Below are 18593 nucleotides of genomic sequence, written 5' to 3' on the forward strand. Positions count from 1 at the left end.
AAAATAACTAAAGGTCAAAAAGTCAATCATAACTTGCATCAGATGAGTCAGGCATCTGTGTCAGGAACACTACCTAAACTCAAAGTAGTCTAGCTGCAGACTGGAGCTCCACTCTAGACAGGAAACATGAGACCTCCACTGACCCTAGACAGGAAACATGTGACCTCCACTGACTAAAGACAGGAAACATGTGACCTCCACTCAAAGCTTTTTTTTTTTTTTTTTAAATCAACTTTAATGTAACAAACAACCTACAGACAATCATTCTGAAAATGAAACATTTTGCAGCTTTCTTGTCCTTCTTAATGTTCACTCACAGTGGTTTATGCTGATTGTCATTTATAAGGTAACCACCGTGAGTGCACATTAAGAAGAACAAGAAAGCTGCAAAATGTTTCGTTTTCAGAATGATTGTCTATAGGTTGTTTGTTACATTAAAGTTGATTTAAAAAAAAAAAAAAAGCTTTGAGTGGAGGTCACATGTTTCCTGTCTAGAGTGGAGCTCCAGTCTGCAGCTGGACCCTTCTCCCTAAACTGCTTATTTTGGAGACAGTGATGTACTTTTCTGTGTGCACCAGTTACTTCATAGCACCATTGGAGAGATAAGCACATTTAAAGGGATATAAAACCCATTTTTATGGCAACAATTTTGTAACAATGTTATACATTAGCAAGAGCACTATATGGCATCATTATTTCCTGTCTTGTAGTGCCCCAGACGTGCATGCTAAGGTGACCACGTGTCGGGACAGTCCCGCATTTTAAAGGTCTGTCCCGGGTCCCGGGCACCTTCATACATTGTCCCGGACTCCTGAAACTGACACTCTGACAGCATTGACAGCACTGACAGCAGCGCGCGCGGATTGACTCAGTGAGAGGTCTGACAGCATTAAGACTCTAGGGCGGCAAGGTGCAGGCTTCCCGCAGCGCACGTAAGAGTGGTGGTGACTAGTGAGACTCCTCCAGGCTCCTAGAGTCTAGACTGCATCATCACAGGGGGCCAAATTCCAGAGCAGGCTGCAGACAGAGGCGCCGCCCGCCAGTGGCTACCTGGCCAGTAAGTTGAGAGGGCTGCTTCCTTCCGGATATTAATTTAATTGTGTATTAATTTATTATGTATATATCCCCACGATTCCCTGGACCCCGATCCGCCCCCTCTAGTTGCCGCCACGTGCGGCTCTGTGTAGTCTAGCTCTAGCCTCTATCTGTAGGCTACTCTATACACTACCTGTCTATATAATGCGAGTGCAACAATGTGTGTGGAGTGGACGGAGTCGAGACTCGAGAGAGACCGGTGGAGGAGCGCTGTCACTGACACTGCCGTGCTGCCCTAGAGATTTTGGACTGGAGCCCAGCTGAGCCGGCCCGACAAGGAGGAGAGCGTGCAGTCAGATCTATCTGCATTCAATTCACCACAATCGCCAGGTGTGTGTGTATGTGACATATCATGATTATCACAGGGCTTGTTAGTTACTGTTTGTAGTTGTTTATTTTACACATAGCGCAGGTATCCAAGGCAGATCGTTTTACAGCCTGTGGTTTATATAAATAGTTTGTTTCTCCTTGCAGTATACCTTTCTCAGTGTGTTAGCAATTGCATTTGATATTTTTTTTGTGTATATTCATCATCAGGCACTGTGCATGTATGTGTAACTGCATGTGCCTCCCTGGTATGTACATCGCAATGTCCAGTTTGTGTGTAAGCAGTAGCACATACATTCGTGCCCTGCTTTATTGCATACACTCAATTTTGCATGTAGTATTTCTAGCAGGACAAAGGGTTATAGTGCAAAAGGTGTGTTTAAATACGGAAGAAATGTGTTTATACACATTTTGAACCCCTACAATACTTGTAGGGGTTCAAAATGTGTATAAACACATTTCTTCCTTATTTAAACACTGACATATGGCACATTGGCACTATGTATGTTATGTTGTAGTGTAGTCTGTTAGTTGAAATTGCCATTGCCAAGGGGGGCTTTAAAAAAAAAAAAAAAGTTATTTGTTTAGAGATAGTTGAGATAACAAGGATTGCTCTCCCTGCAAGCTCAGCCCTTTAGATTGGATTGCTGTTTGTTTCATATTAAAACTAAACCTAAAGGAGCAATTTCTCTTCCTCTTTAAACTAGAGCTGATATAGTTTAGCTGTTTTGTTAACTTATTACTTAATATACATCTGTCATAATAACAGTTGATTGTGTATGTGTATAAAACACACTTTTGATTTTGGAACTTATAATATAAAAATTTTTGTGTGTGTATATAGTTGCTGTAAAGGAAGCAGTTATTGCAAGAACCCCAGTAATGCAAGTTTAACATAAAAGGTATTAAGCAGGTTGTGGAAAGTATGAGAACTCATTAAAAACAATGTATTAATAGCATAGCCCATCATTTAATCACATTGTTAAAGGGACACTAAACCCAATGTTTTTCTTTCATGATTCAGTTAGAGCATGCCATTTTAGGCAACTTTCTAAATTACTCCTATTATAAATTTTTCTTTGTTCTCTTGCTATCTTTATTTTAAAAGCAGGAATGTAAATCTTAGCAGCCAGCCCATTTTAGGTTCAGCACCATGGATAGTTCTTGCTTATTGGAGGCTTACATTTACCCATCTATAAGCAATCGTAACCCAGGTTCTCAACCAAAAATGGCCGGTTCCTATACATCACATTCCGGGAGGTTGCGGTCCAGAGGGGGGGCGGCCCAAGGGGGGGGGGGGTTGCGGTCCAGAGGGGGGGGTGGCGGGCGTCCCTGAATGGCAGTTTGAATATGTGGTCACCCTAGTGCATGCTATCTATCTATCATCATCTATCTTTGTAACAAATGAAATGCAAACTAAGCAAATGTAATAATGAAATAAATGGGAAACTTTTGTAAACGTTATATTCTCTATCTGAATCATAAAAGAAAAAAATTGTGTTTCATGTCCTTAAAAAAAAAAAAAAAAAACATAGGTAAAGTTATAAATAATGAACTTGTTTTCTCACATGGATTTTCCCTGGCAATTATTTTTATTATTTTTTTTTCTATGACCTTTTTATAAACTTTGTCACTAGATTTCCTGTTTTTGCAGTTTGTTGCAACCAATCTGATATACAAAGCAGGAACATGTTTCCAGTTTATATTGTTGTCAATATTTAGTACTGTTGATGCTCCAACGACATGGGTTTAACACTCACAAGGGGGGGGGGTAAACATAGTTATAGCCCAAATTTTTCTTTTCTCACTTTCATGATTTTATGATTAAATATGTAATTGTTGTTGTAGCGTGCTCAGATGAAAAAATCAATGCCATACAACACATATAGATACTTGTTTTATATGTGCTCCTGTCTTCACTCTATTTGACCCAGCGTGACTAGGCACCTAATACACATGGCAGTGATGGGAAACATACAACCACTTATTGGCCTAGATTCAATAAAACTTATTGGTGACACAAATATTTTGCTAATGAATGAGAAGAGTAATTATAATCTTTTTCAGCAACAATGTTTAAAAAATGTCGATCTCCATAAAGATTGGTAACTTCTCATTCTCAGAGCAGAACTACAGAAAAAAAAGTTAAGAGCGGCAGGGAAGGGGAAGAAGGTAGAGAGAGGGGATCCAAGTGGATGGGGATTTTGGCCAATGTACATAGGCTTTAGGACATTTCTGAAATGTTTTTATAATTTACAAATTAGGATTAATAAGGTGGAAAGAACATAAACAATTTGCCCTATTAAAAAATATGACACTGTAGTATCAATTCTGAGTAGAATGTGCCTTAATAAAATTACAAGAAATCTGTCAAAGGCTATTCTTTATATAAATCTAGTTTTAATTTGAATTAGGTTTTCTGAGTGCTTTTCCTAACTTCAAAGCGCAATGGGCATTTGAAAACCCCAGACCGGGAGGAGATGGAACATTGAAAAAAATTCCCTATTGGATTTTCCATCTGTAAACTAGAACGCCTTTAGGTTTAAATTATCAAATGATGTTTAATCAAAATCTTGTGTTACTTTATTACTTTATTCCATGAAGAGTTCAATAGGGCTCTTTTTATCAAAGTCAAGGTTTCAATCCGGTTAACATTGCACAGAGCTATTGTGCCCCCTTCTCTTGTGTGAGAGCAGGGCTTTTCAGTCATCCCAATCAGATTAGGATAATTTAACGCCACACTTGAGGTGTCTTAAAACCACAGCTACTTAACTTGTGTTGCATGCCCGCCCTTGTAAGCCTGAAACACTTGGGCCCTGATACTGCCTCTACAGTGTACAAATTGGGCCTATTATGAGGAATGAGAAATGCTCAATGGTGATGGATAAAGCTCAATAACATGCCCTATTGGATGGTACCCACATAAACCCACTTGTGCATTTCACGGAAAAAATAACTTTCTTGCAGTGTATCAGTTTGATCCCTTCCAAAGGACAGACAGCTTTGCCCCAAAATACCAGGGAATCTCTTTGGAACAAAGTATCTTTACATCTTTTTTAGCCTTGTCAGTGGAGGTGAAGTTGTATCGCTCTAGGGGCCTAATGATATAAACCTCTCCGCTCAAATGACATGATGTAAAATGATCCTACAGCACTGCAAAACCTCTAGTGAAGTTCTAAAAAGGAAGATTTTGCTATACTTCTACAAGGGGCATTCCCTGCATTTCTGTATGTGAAGGAAAGACAAGCCCAGTGCAATATAGCACTGAATGACGTGAGTTCTGCTTCATTTACACTTTGGGCTATGCATTTTATATTTACTTTATACTTCAGATTAAGTTTTATTTCATGTAAACTTTTATATTTTCTTTTATACAGCAGCGTACTGTATTTGAGATTGTGATATTACATATTATTATTATTCTTTACTTATAAAGTGCCAACAGATTCCGCAGTTCTGTCTATGGGTGTAAGGGTTAACTCCCTGTGCTGGAGTTAGGATCCTCCTTCTTACTGATTAAGCCTATTTAAAGCACTTAACTCCCAGCTACCTTTGCTGGTTAATTGAGTTACATTCGTAGCTAGAAGAGCTCAAGCTGCCTGCCTTTACTAACACTGGTCTTCCAGTTATTCCACAGACCTTGGTTTCAACCTCATCCTTTATCCTGTACTGTTTGCTGAGTTGTGGAATCTTACCTGCTACCGGAGCGCTCCGAAGTCATCTGCTCACTCTGCACTGACGCATCCGACGATACGTCATCAGCTACTGCCCGCAGCACATCTCTGCCTCTCAGTGACTCTCAGCTTGCTATCCGCTCACGCTGCTTTAGCTCTCTGGTTACACAGCTACTTGGGAACAGGTTTGAAAGTAAAGCTTCTACTCCGCTTATCTTTGTTTATGCAAGTCTCCTGTATTTTGTATAATTCCTGCCTCACTAACACATACATATATTCAGCAGCTACTAATCTTTATACTGTTGCCTATACGAAACCTTAGTTTGTCTAACCAAACAAATTGCCACATGAGGTTGTGATGTGTTCATGCCTTAACATATCCATGACCAAATTAGTGGCTAATATTAACTCTCACCTTGGGGAACCTAAAACATTAAATGGTATTCCAGGTGAAACAAAACTTATTTTACCCTTAACTATTTAAGCCATAGCTTTCTGACTGCCTAGTTCTAGGAAGATATTCCAAGAGGGTTATCAAACATATGTGATTATTACAGAATTAACCAGCCTAAAGATAATAGGAACAAGAGTTGTAAAACTTTATTTTTGTTCCTATAGATTTTCCTCATTCAACTAGGATTATGGATCAGGAAACGATATGCAATAGCATACAAACACTGACTGATAGGATGGACACTTTATCCAATTCCTTTCACGAATTGCAGGTGGAAAATCAGGCATTAAAAGCCTGTTTAAGGGAAGTACTTGCTCCTAAACCTGCAACTACAGATATTCACCCTGAGCCTTTAGTCTCACCCCCAGAAAAATTCTCAGGTGATCGCTCTCAATTTAGAGAATTTAAAAACTCCTGCATGTTAATGTTTGAAATGAAGCCCAGAACCTATCCCTCAGAAAGGTCTAGGGTTCTTACTGTGATTTCCTACCTCCGGGGGGAGCCTAGGGCTTGGGCGGATACTTTCTATGAGTCTGAGGACTCCATTTTGGGTTCCCTAATAGCCTTCTTCACTCAAATGTCTGCTTTGTACGATGATCCTTATAGGCAGGTTTCCACTGAAAATGCCTTGAGGTCACTCAAGCAGAAAAAGAATCAAGTAGAAACCTATATTACACAATTTAAAATATTTGCCAGAGACTCAGAATGGAATGAAGTCTCCCTCAAGACCCAGTTCAGATTAGGTCTCTCAGAAGAGATCAAGGACGAACTTTCACGCATAGGAATCCCTGCTTCATTAGAAGATTTCTTTGCTTTGACCATCAGTATAGACAGGCGTCTCAAGGAAAGGCGTTCTGAACGGGCTACTTATTCTAAAAGCTTCCTTCCAACTACCTCTTATCAAACAAGAGACGTACCTCAACCTATGGATGTAGGAATCCTCAAAGGGCCTTTGACCTCTCAAGAAAAGTCCAGAAGGAAACAGTTAAGTATATGCATGTACTGTGCCTGTTCTACCCATGAAGTCAAGGACTGTCCTGTTCTATTGAAGAACAAGAAGGGTAAGACACAGCATTCATCAGTTAGCCTTTTATCAAAATCTAGTAACACAACTTATATAACTATCCCTCTTATTTTGCAGTGGGACAGTCACAAGATTACCACTGAAGCAATTGTGGATACTGGTGCATGTAGAAATTTTGTTGACCTTGATTTTGTCACAAAAATTAACTTCCAGTTGTGAATAAGCATACTCCAGTCTCTGTTAAGGTTATTGATGGCACTTTACTCTCATCCGGTCCAGTTGTTCACCAAACGATTCCCCTACAGGTAATCTTTAACCCACAGGTATCAGATGCTCTCTCTTTTGATGTGATCTCCTCACCCATGTTCAATATCATACTTGGTATTGACTGGTTATGCACACATAAACCTTATATAAACTGGGCAGACTGTAGTCTCACATTCCCTGACAATCAAATTGCCTCTAAGGAGAATATTGATTTTAGTATTATGCATACAACAGATTCCGTTTTGCCCCCTCAGTACTCTGAATTCTCTGATGTTTTTAATAAAAAAAGACGCAGAAACTTTACCGCCCCATAGGGCATATGACTGCCCAATCGATTTACTCCCAGGGGTTACCATCCCTTTTGGGCATATATACCCTCTCTCCAAACCTGAATTGGAGCACTTAAAAAATTACATCGATGAAAATCTGAAAAAGGGTTTCATAAGACCCAGTACCTCCCCAGCAGGGGCAGGTATATTTTTTGTAACAAACAAGGATGGCTCCTTACGACCCATCATTGACTACAGAGAGCTCAATAAACGTACTCGAAAAATAAATACCCTCTGCCACTCATGCCAGAGTTAATAGAAAGATTAAGAGGTGCCACGGTTTTCACTAAGTTAGATCTCCGTGGTGCCTACAATCTGATACGAATGAGGGCTGGAGACGAATGGCTCACTGCGTTCAGGACCCGTTACGGGTTATTCGAGTATACAGTGATGCCATTCGGTCTCTGTAATGGTCCAGCTACATTTCAGTGCCTTATCAATGACCTATTCAGGGATGTGCTGGACGTTTATATTGTAGTCTATCTAGACGACATATTGATCTTCTCTCAAAATCTTGAGCAACTTAGACTACATGTAAAGGAGGTATTATCTAGGTTAAGAGCTAACAATTTGTACGCCAAACTCGAAAAGTGTACATTCGAGTCTAATGATATATCCTTTTTAGGATATCAGATATCTCCATCAGGCATTAAGATGCAAAAGGATAAAATTCAAGCAATCCTTGATTGGCCCATTCCTCGCACTAAGAAAGATGTGCAAAGCTTTTTAGGGTTTTCTAACTTTTACAGAAAGTTCATACCAGGTTTTGCAGCTATAACTAAACCCTTAACTGAACTCACCAAGTTAAATCATCCCTTTAATTGGACCACACAGACACAATCTGTGTTTGACCTTCTTAAATCAAAATTTACCACTGCCCCCATCCTACAATACCCAGATATGGATAAACAATTCATCCTGGAGGTTGATGCTTCAGATTTTGCTATCGCAGCTGTTCTTTCACAGAGGAAGTCATTCAAAGAACCTCTCCATCCAGTGGCCTATTACTCTAGATTAATGCAACCAGCTGAACTAAACTATCCAGTCGGAGAAAAAGAATTACTTGCAATCAAGTCTTCTTTCGATCAGTGGAGGCATTTATTAGAAGGATCTACTCATCCCACAGTCATATACACCGATCATAAAAACCTACAGTACTTACAAACCAACCGTACTCTATCCTCCAGACAACTCCGATGGAGTCTGTATTTCTCCCGATTCCACTATGTCATCACCTATAGACCTGGTACGAAAAATGGTAAGGCTGATGCACTTTCTAGGCAAGGACAAAAGATATTGTCAGAGAATCTACCTTCTATGATTATTCCTAAACACTGCATCCTAGGTTTACTCACTGAATCGGGTCATGCATTCAGAGATGGCTTAAAAAACGATGCATCACTTCCCCTACCTGGTCTCACCAGAGGTCCGGATGGCTTACTATATAGGGAAGGAAAACTGTATGTACCTCCTACCCTTCGTTCAGATATTCTCAGGTCTGTGCATGACTCTCCCCTAGCTGGACACATGGGTAAAGCAAAATCTACTGAACTGCTCAGGAGATTTTATTGGTGGCCTACCATGCTCTCCGACTTAAAGGTTTTCTTACAGCAATGTACAACTTGTGCCACCTCTAAACATTCCAAACAACTTCCAATGGGACTACTCCAATCCTTACCTGTACCACAAACATCTTGGGAAGTGGTTTTGATGGATTTCATTGTGGACCTTCCAATGTCGAATGGTTATTCTGTTATTCTTGTTGTTGTGGATGTTCTCTCGAAGATGGCACATTTCGTCCCCATTGCATCAATACCCACTTCGAAGCAGACTTGTGACTTAATCATCCAGAATGTCATTCGTTTGCATGGCATACCTAAGGCTTTTATAAGTGATCGTGGGTTCCCAATTCACATCCAAGTTCTGGAAGAGTCTCTGGGAAGCACTTCACATCGAACGCAAACTCAGCACTTCTTACCATCCTCAGTCAAATGGGCAGACGGAAAGGGTAAATCAGTGGCTGGAGCAGTACCTGCGTTGTTACTGCTCCCACCAACAGGATTCATGGGCTACTTACCTACCTCTCGCCGAATTCGCCTATAACAATCACCAAAGCTCTACTACAGGTTTCAGTCCATTTTACGTGAATTATGGTTTGCATCCTTCATTCTCTCTTATGCCCAGGGTAGAGACTCCCTGTCCACTAGTAAACGATCTAGTGGATAATATCGCAACCACCCTTTCTGTTGTACATGATAACATTGTACAGGCTCAAGCATTTCAACGTCGATACTATGATCTTCGCCATTGAGCTAGTCCGAGTTACATCGTTGGACAATATGTCTGGTTGTCCACGAAGAATTTGAGGATTACGTATCCATGTAAAAAACTGGGCAAGTTATTAATTGGACCTTACTGCATCCTTCGAGTTCCCAGTCCAGTCACGGTTACCTTGCAGCTCCCTTCATCTTATAAGATCCACCCTACCTTCCACGTCTCTTTGGTCAAACTCTGCAATAACCCTCCTACCGATACGACTCTGCCAGACTCATCCGATTCTATCCTACCTGACGATCAATATGAAGTTCACAGCATTCTGGACTCTCGCGCCAGACGTGGAGAACTCTTTTACCTGGTGCATTGGAAGGGTTTTGGTCATCAGGATGATTCTTGGGAACCTGCGTCTAATCTGTCTGCTCCTAGATTGGTTTCCTTATTCCATAGACGTAATCCTGATCGTCCTAGACCTTGTACCTTGCTGTGGTTCTTTAAGTGGAGGGCTCTGTAAGGGTTAACTCCCTGTGCTGGAGTTAGGATCCTCCTTCTTACTGATTAAGCCTATTTAAAGCACTTAACTCCCAGCTACCTTTGCTGGTTAATTGAGTTACATTTGTAGCTAGAAGAGCTCAAGCTGCCTGCCTTTACTAACACTGGTCTTCCAGTTATTCCACAGACCTTGGATTCAACCTCATCCTTTATCCTGTACTGTTTGCTGAGTTGTGGGATCTTACCTGCTACCGGAGCGCTCCAAAGTCATCTGCTCACTCTGCACTGACGTATCCGACGATACGTCATCAGCTACTGCCCGCAGCACATCTCTGCCTCTCAGTGACTCTCAGCTTGCTATCCGCTCACACTGCTGCAGCTCTCCGGTTACACAGCTACTTGGGAACAGGTTTGAAAGTAAAGCTTCTACTCCGCTTATCTTTGTTTATGCAAGTCTCCTGTATTTTGTATAATAACACATACATATATTCAGCAGCTACTAATCTTTATACTGTTGCCTATACGAAACCTTACTTTGTCTAACCAAACAAATTGCCACATGAGGTTGTGATGTGTTCATGCCTTAACATATCCATGACCAAATTAGTGGCTAATATTAACTCTCACCTTGGGGAACCTAAAACATTAAATGGTATTCCAGGTGAAACAAAACAAAACTTATTTTACCCTTAACTATTTAAGCCATAGCTTTCTGACTGCCTAGTTCTAGGAAGATATTCCAAGAGGGTTATCAAACATATGTGATTATTACAATGGGTAACAAAGATAAAAGTACAGTACAATATGAGACACCAGACACAATTTAACAAACAAATACAGGGGGAATTGGGGGGGCCTGTTCCCGTGGGAACTTACAATCTAGATAAGTAGGAGGGTGAGAAACAGGAGGTGGGGACTGCAAAGATGGGAATGATGTTAGTGTGGAGTTAGATGAGGGCAACTATTACGCATGTGGAATTCATTTGTTACTGATTTGGTAATAGGCTTCCCTGAACAAGAAGGTCTTTAGGGAACGTTTAAAGGAGGAGAGGTTGGGGGAAAGTCTGACAACTCAAGGAAGTGCATTCCAGAGTATATTTGTTGATGAGTGAGGACAGGTGTGGGGGGGGGGGGGCTGCATTGGTACAGACTTTGTAGGTTAGAGTGAGAATTTTGAATTTGATTCTGCTGTGAATGGGGAGCCAGTGAAGGGACTCACAGAGGGGTGAAGCAGATACAGAGCATCGGAAGAGGTAGATTAGCTTAGAAGAGGCAATTAGGATGGATTGAAGGGGGGAGAGGCATTAGAGAGCAAGGCCAGTTAGTAGGTTATTGCAGTAGTCAAGCCGGGAAATTACTAGAGAATGGATTAGCTGTTCAGTAGTTTGAGCACTCAGAAAAGGAAGAATTTTGGAGATATTGCGTAGGTGGTTGCGACAGGATGAAGAGAGCAATTAGATGTGGGTATGAAGGACAGATTGGAGTCAAGTGTAACTCCTAGGCAGCGGACTTGGGATGATGGGGAGATAGTGGTGTCGCTAACAGTAATAGTAAAGTTAGAAAATGGAGTAGAATTAGATGGGGGGATTAGAAGAACCTCAGTCTTGGACATGTTGATTTATAGGTGGTGAGAGGCCATCCAGGAGGAAATGCCAGATAAGCAGTTGCTGATGTGGGAAAGGACAGAAGGAGAGAGTGCAGGGGTGGATAGGTAGATTTGAGTATCATCAGCATAGAGGTGATAGTTGAAGCCATAGCAACTGATAAGTTTACCCAGTGGGGAAGTATAGATAGAGAAGAGTAGATGGCCTAGAACAGAACCTTGAGGTATTCCAACAGATAGAGGCAATGAAGAGGAGGAGTCGACAGCGAATGAGACAGAAAAGGACCTATTAGAGAGCTAAGAGTGGATCCAGGAGAGGGCAATGTCACAGAGCCCAAAGGAGCTGAGAGTCCGTAGGAGGAGGGGATGGTCAACAGTGTCAAAGGCAGCAGACAGGTCAAGTAAGATAAGTATGGAGTACTGGCCATTGTTTTTAGCAGAATAAAGATTGTTAGTAACCTTGGTGAGGGCAGTCTCAGTTGAGTGTTGGGGACAGAAGCCAAATTGCAGAGGGTCAAGCAATGAGTTGGAGGACAGGAAGTGGGTTAGGCTATCAAAAACTAGTTTTTCAAGGACTTTTGAAGCTAGCAGAAGCAGTGATATGGGACGGTAGTTTGCAGAAGAATTTGGGTCGATTGAGGTTTTTTTGAGGATGGGGTGACCTTTTGCATGTTTGAAGGAAAATGGAAATGAACCAGTAGATTATGTTTTCAAATTTTCTGTGTAACTTTAACAAATTAGGATCATACTTTGTATATTTTTGTGAATCTTTTACAAATGACATTGTACATTGTATTTCTTCTATTTACAATAAAACTGAGAACATGCAAAGTCAAATATAAGGCCAGATTACAAGTGGAGCTCTAAAAAATGTATTAATGAAAGAGATATTTGTGCTCCACTGTGTAATACCAATGCACGCTAATGTGCACTGGTATTACACGTTCACAGCAATGTGAACATGATTTCGCTTCCATAGGCTCCTATGGAAAGACGGCCTCAAAGCTTCAGTGCAGCGAAGCGGGTAAGTAGCGCAGCAGTGGTAGCAATTTTAAATATATGTATGTAAGCATAAACATTATAGTTACTGGGAACACACAGTTCCCATAGACTACAATGTAAAGGCACTTTTTTCAGTGCCTTTTTTTCTAACACCCTACTCCCACCAACTTTAGCCCCAAAATACTGCCTAGTGCAGTAATTTTTGTTAAAAAATAAAGATGCTGCTATCTTTATTTTTAAATAGAATACGCTAGACTGTATTTTGGGGCCATTTTGGACACATTTATAAAATAAACCAGAAATCTGAGGATTGAGCTGGCATCAGCCAATATAATTTTTTCAACCTTAATTCCGATTGGCTGATCAGCCAATCTGAATCTAAGGGACGCCATCTTGGATGACGTCACTTAAAGAGATATTCATTCTGGAAGAAGACTTAGTTGGAAGAGGATGCTCCGCGCCGGATGTCTTGAAGATGGAACCGCTCCGCGACAGATGGATGAAGATAGAAGATGCCGTCTGGATGAAGACTTCGTCTGGAGGACCACTTCTCCCGGCTTGGATGAAGACTTCTCCCGGCTTCTTTGAGGTCTTCTTGCCGCTTCGATGAGGACTTCTCCCAGCTTCGTTGAGGATGGATGTCGGATCTTCAAAACTGTAAGTGGATCTTCAGGGGTTAGTGTTTTTTTAAGGGTTTATTGGGTGGGTTTTATTTTTAGGTTAGGGCTTTGGGCCACAATAGAGCTAAATGCCCTTTTAAGGGCAATGCCCATCCAATTGCCCTTTTCAGGGCAATGGGGAGCTTAGGTTTTTTTTAGTTAGGGTTTTATTTGGGGGGTTGTTTGTGTGGGTGGTGGGTTTTACTGTTGGGGGGGTTGTTTGTATTTTTTTTACAGGTAAAAGAGCTGATTTCTTTGAGGCAATGCCCTGCAAAAGGCCCTTTTAAGGACTATTGGTAGTTTAGTTTAGGCTAGGGTTTTTTATTTTTATTTTGGGGAGGGCTTTTTTTATTTTGATAGGGTTATTAGATTAGGTGTAATTAGTTTAAATATCTTGTAATTTGTTTTAATTTTGTGTAATTTAGTGGTTTTTTTTTGTAATTTAGGTAATTGTATTTAATGTATTTAATTGTATTTAATTTAGGTAATTTATTTAATTGTAGTGTAGTGTTAGGTGTTAGTGTAACTTAGGTTAGGTTTTATTTTACAGGTAAATGTGTATTTATTTTAGCTAGGTAGTTAGTAAATAGTTAATAACTATTTAGTAACTATTCTACCTAGTTAAAATAAATACAAACTTGCCTGTAAAATAAAAATAAACCCTAAGATAGCTATAATGTAACTATTAGTTATATTGTAGCTAGCTTAGGGTTTATTTTACAGGTAAGTATTTAGTTTTAAATAGGAAGTATTTAGTTATTAATAGTAGGGTTTTTTAGATTTATTTTAATTATATTTAAGTTAGGGGGTGTTAGGGTTAGACTTAGATTTAGGGGTTAATACATTTAGTATAGTGGCGGCGACGTTGGGGGCGGCAGATTAGGGGTTAATAAATGTAAATAGGTGGCGGTGATGTTAGGGACAGCAGATTAGGAGTTAATAATATTTAACTAATGTTTGCGAGGCAGGAGTACGGCGGTTTAGGTGTTAATATGTTTTTTATAGTGGTGGGGATGTCCGGAGCTGCAGATTAGGGGTTAATAATTTTATTTTAGTGTTTGCGATGCGGGTGGGCCTCGGTTTAGTGGTTAATAGGTAGTTTATGGGTGTTAGTGTACTTTTTAGCACTTTAGTTATGAGTTTTATGCTACAGTGTTGTAGTGTAAAACTCATAACTACTGACTTTATTATGCGTTACGAATCTTGACGGGATAGGGTGTACCGCTCAATTTTTGGCCTCCCAGGACAAGCTTGTAATACCGGCGCTATGGAAGTCCCATAGAAAAAAGACTATACGCAATTTGCGTAAGTTGATTTGCGGTAAGGCCAAAAAAGTGTGCGGTGCCCCTAAATCTGCAAGACTCGTAATACCAGCGGTAGTAAAAAAGCAGCGTTATGAGGCTTAATGCTGCTTTTTTACTCATAACGCAAGACTCGTAATCTAGCCGATAATTTGTTAAAGTCAAACTTTCAAAACATAATCAGAATTTGTTGGATCTAAATCTAATGCATTATCATACAAAATAGTGCAAAACTTAAATGTAATAATACTGAAAGGACCCAATCTGAAGTGTAAAGTGATATGAAAGGCAAAGCACAACGTATAACAAAACTCTCATATAATGCATTGCTATATTGCCCTGGGTTTGTCTCTCCTTCACATACAAAAATGCAGAGAACACATATTGGACAAATATAGCAAAATGTGCCAGTCTAGAATCTCATGAAAGATCTCACAGTGCTGGAGGGTTCAGCCCTCTTTCTTTTAGCATTTAGTGAGTGCAGCTCCTGTGAAGTCTGCACTACAATTTCTCATAAGGGTCCAAGTCTAGTTACCCCCCTTAGGGATACAAATTCCCAAAAGGTGGGTCATTTGTATACAGTAAATGCTTTGGGGCATATTTATCAAGCTCCGTACGGAGCTTGAAGCCCCGTGTTTCGGGCGAGCCTTCAGGCTCGCTGGAAACACAAGTTGTGAAGCAGCAGTCTAAAGACGGCTGGTCCATAACCTGCTCGTCTGCTCTGAGACGGTGGACAGAAATCAACAGTAATCAACCCAATCGAATACAATCAGGTTGATTGACACCCCCTTCTAGCGCCGATTGGCTGCGAATCTGCAGTGGGCGGTATTGCACCAGCAGTTCACAAGAACTGCTGGTGCAATGATAAATGCCGAGAGCATATGCTGTCTGTATTTATCGATGTGCAGCGGACATTACCAGCAATATCGGATCATGTCCGCTCGCACAATGATAATTCGGCCCCTTTGTGTTTTCTATAATATTATTTATAGTGATATTTTAGTTTGTACCATTTAGCAACATGTCAGTGTGTGAAACAGTTATTTTTTAAATTTGAGGAGTGGTTTGAAAATCTTTGCTATAACATGACAACAGTGAACAGGTGCAGTTTGCATGGAACTTGTCTGCCAGCTGGACCTTTACTTATTTGCTTATTTTGCTTCAGAAGCCTTTTTTTATTGTTTTGTTATGAACAAAGTGTTACATCTTTGACTTAATATACAGTAAAGTCCTGTATTGTGGAGTGCAGAGGCAGTATTGACTGTATGCTAGATTAACTCCCTTCTGTCCCCAGTTCCTGTATTATTATAGCTCTTCCTTCAGTCTAGTATTTAGTGAACAGGTTTCATATAATAATATTGGGATTGATGAGACTGGATAAAATGTTGGTGAATTTCTGTCACTGTTGTACAATGACCAGTTTAGTGTATTACATTTGGGGAATGATGATATGTGTGTGAGAGAGGCCTATAATGATGATCTGTAAGATATAATTATCTAAAAGAAGAGTGCAGAACCTACCATTGCATTTGAAAATGTAAACAAATGTTTTTAGTTCAGGAGAAAGTATTACCATCACCCACATTCATATTGGCATATTAGTGACAGTGTAATCTGTTAATCTTGAAGGTATAGAGCATTATTGCTGAAACTTGAAACTCTTTTGTTCTGAGTTAAGCTTCTTATAGTTCACATATTTAACATTTTGTACATATTTTCCCATACTAAATCTGAATGAAGTAGGAATCACTGGTTACCAAGTTCTTCATTGTTAACTATCAAGAAATGAACTCTACTAAAGATACCTGTAATTCTATTCCTCCTATGTTATTTTTATGCACCTATAACAAGATCACATATGCAGCGCAAGTTTTAGCACAACTATTGAAACCTGCGCCGCCCGTAATATCACCTCACACATCAGTGTATCACATAAACCCCTCCGGCAGTTCCTAAAGTGCCGTAAGTTGGATAAACTAGCGATGTCCAGAAATGAGCGTAAATACAAATTTCTAGAGTCGCCAGTCACTTACGGTACTTTAGAAACTCACAACGCAATATGCCTAATTAAACAATTAACCCCTAATCCGCCATTCACCCACATCTCAAAGTCCCTATTAAAACTATTAACCCCTAATCTGCCATTAAACCACATCACAAAGTACCTATTAAAACTATTAACCGCTAATCCGCTATTAACCCACATCGCAAAAAAACCTTATAAATCTATTAACCCCTAATCTACCAAACCCACACAACGCAATAATCCTAATAAAACTATTAACCCCTAAACCGCAAAATCCTAATAAAACTATGAACCCCGAAGCCGCAAAACCCAAACAACGCAATAATCCAAATATAACTATTAACGGCTAAACCGTAATGCAAATAACTAATTGAATAACTAAGACCCCTAACCTAACACCCCCTAATTTAACCCCAATTACCAAAATTACAAAATACTAAGTTACAAACAATTAAAATAAAAAAGATAACATTACTTAAAATCAATAAACCAAATTATCAAAAATAAAAAAATTAAACCTAATCCCTATGAAAATAAAAAAGTCCCCCAAAATAAAAACACCCCCTAATCTAATGCTAAACTACCAATAGCCCTTAAAAGGACCTTTGGTAGGGCATTGCCCTAAGTTAAACAGCTCTTTTACCTTAAAAAATAGTCCCCCCTCTAACAGTAAAAAAAACCCACCCACCAAACCCCCCAAAATAAAAAAACCTAACACTAAAAAATCCTAAACTACCCATTGCCCCTAAAGGGACATTTGTATGGGCATTCAGCTCTTTTTCAAAGGCCCATTAAGTCCCTAATCTAAAAAAAAAAAAAGCCTAAGGCTAACCCCCAGATAGGTACTCACGGTTCCGGAAGTCCATCGATGAAGTCTTCTTCCAAGCGGCAATATCTTCTATCTTCTTCCAGGAACAAGCCGGCGCGGGGCGTGGAACTGAAGACCAGTGACCACGAAACTGAAGATTGGTGACCACGGAGCCATTGAGCGTGGAGATCCTCTTCGTACAATCACCGCCACACACTGAGGATTCAAGGTATGCGTTTAAATATGGGGTACATTGCATTCCTATTGGCTGATTTGAGTCTTCAAATTCAAATCAGCCAATATGATGAGAGCCACTGAAATCATATTGGCTGTTCAAATCAGCCAATAGGATTTCAGTAGCTTTCATCCTATTGGCTGTAAGGGCAGTAAAAGAGCTGAATGCACTTCTAATTGCTATAGCCATACAAATGCCCTCTTAGGGGCAATGGGTATTTTAGGATTTTTTAGTGTTAGGTTTTTTTATTTTGGGGGGGTTTGGTGTGTGTGGGGTTTTACTGTTAGAGGGAGGACTTAGTATTTTTAAGGTAAAAGAGATGTTCAATGCCCTACAAAAGGCACTTTTAAGAGCTATTGGTAGTTTAGCATTAGATTAGGGTGTGTTTTTATTTTGGGGGGCTTTTTTTATTTTCATAGGCATTAGGTTTCATTTTTTATTTTTGATAATTTGGTTTATTATTTTATGTAATGTTAGAATTTTTAATTTTTTTGTAATCTTATTAATCTTAATTAATTTAATCTTTATTTTTTATTTTTAAATAATGTTATCTTTTTTATTTTAATTGTTTGTAACTTAGTTTTTTTTAATTTAGGTAATTTGGATTAATTTAGGTGGTGTTAGGTTAGGGGGCTTAATAATTTAATTGGGGTTTTGGCAGATTAGGGGATAATAGATTTATTAGGTTTGTTGCGATGTGGGTTAATGGCGGACTAAGGGTTAATAGGTTAACTAAGTTTATTGCGTTGGTGGGAGATGGGGGTTTAGGGGTTAATAGTTTTAATTGGTACTTTGCTATATGGGTGAATGGTGGATTAGGGCTTAATAGTTTTTTTAGGTATATTGCTTTGTGGGGTGATGGCAGTTTAGGGGTTATTCACTTTCACCTAGATTACAAGTTTTGCGCTAAACAGAGTTCGAAACGAACACAACAAAAGTTGCGTTATTTCACCCTCCATAGCGCTACCATTACGAGTTTCTGAAAAGCCTCCTTGTGCGTGCGATATGGTGGCGTTAAGCTCC

The 18593-nt window shown here is 39.7% G+C and overlaps 1 protein-coding gene across 1 annotated transcript in view; it reads left to right on the forward strand.

Moving 5' to 3' along the window:
- Positions 1–1233: 1233 nt before the first annotated feature.
- Positions 1234–18593, forward strand: part of LOC128660334 (ATP-binding cassette sub-family B member 5) — a 264146-nt gene continuing 246786 nt past the window's right edge. Inside the window, exon 1 of the mRNA XM_053714133.1 lies at positions 1234–1425. The gene's annotated coding sequence lies outside the window, so the exon portion shown is untranslated. The remainder of the gene's footprint in view (positions 1426–18593) is intronic.

Source organism: Bombina bombina, chromosome 5 (genome assembly GCF_027579735.1).
Source record: "Bombina bombina isolate aBomBom1 chromosome 5, aBomBom1.pri, whole genome shotgun sequence".
Lineage (NCBI taxonomy): Eukaryota > Metazoa > Chordata > Amphibia > Anura > Bombinatoridae > Bombina > Bombina bombina.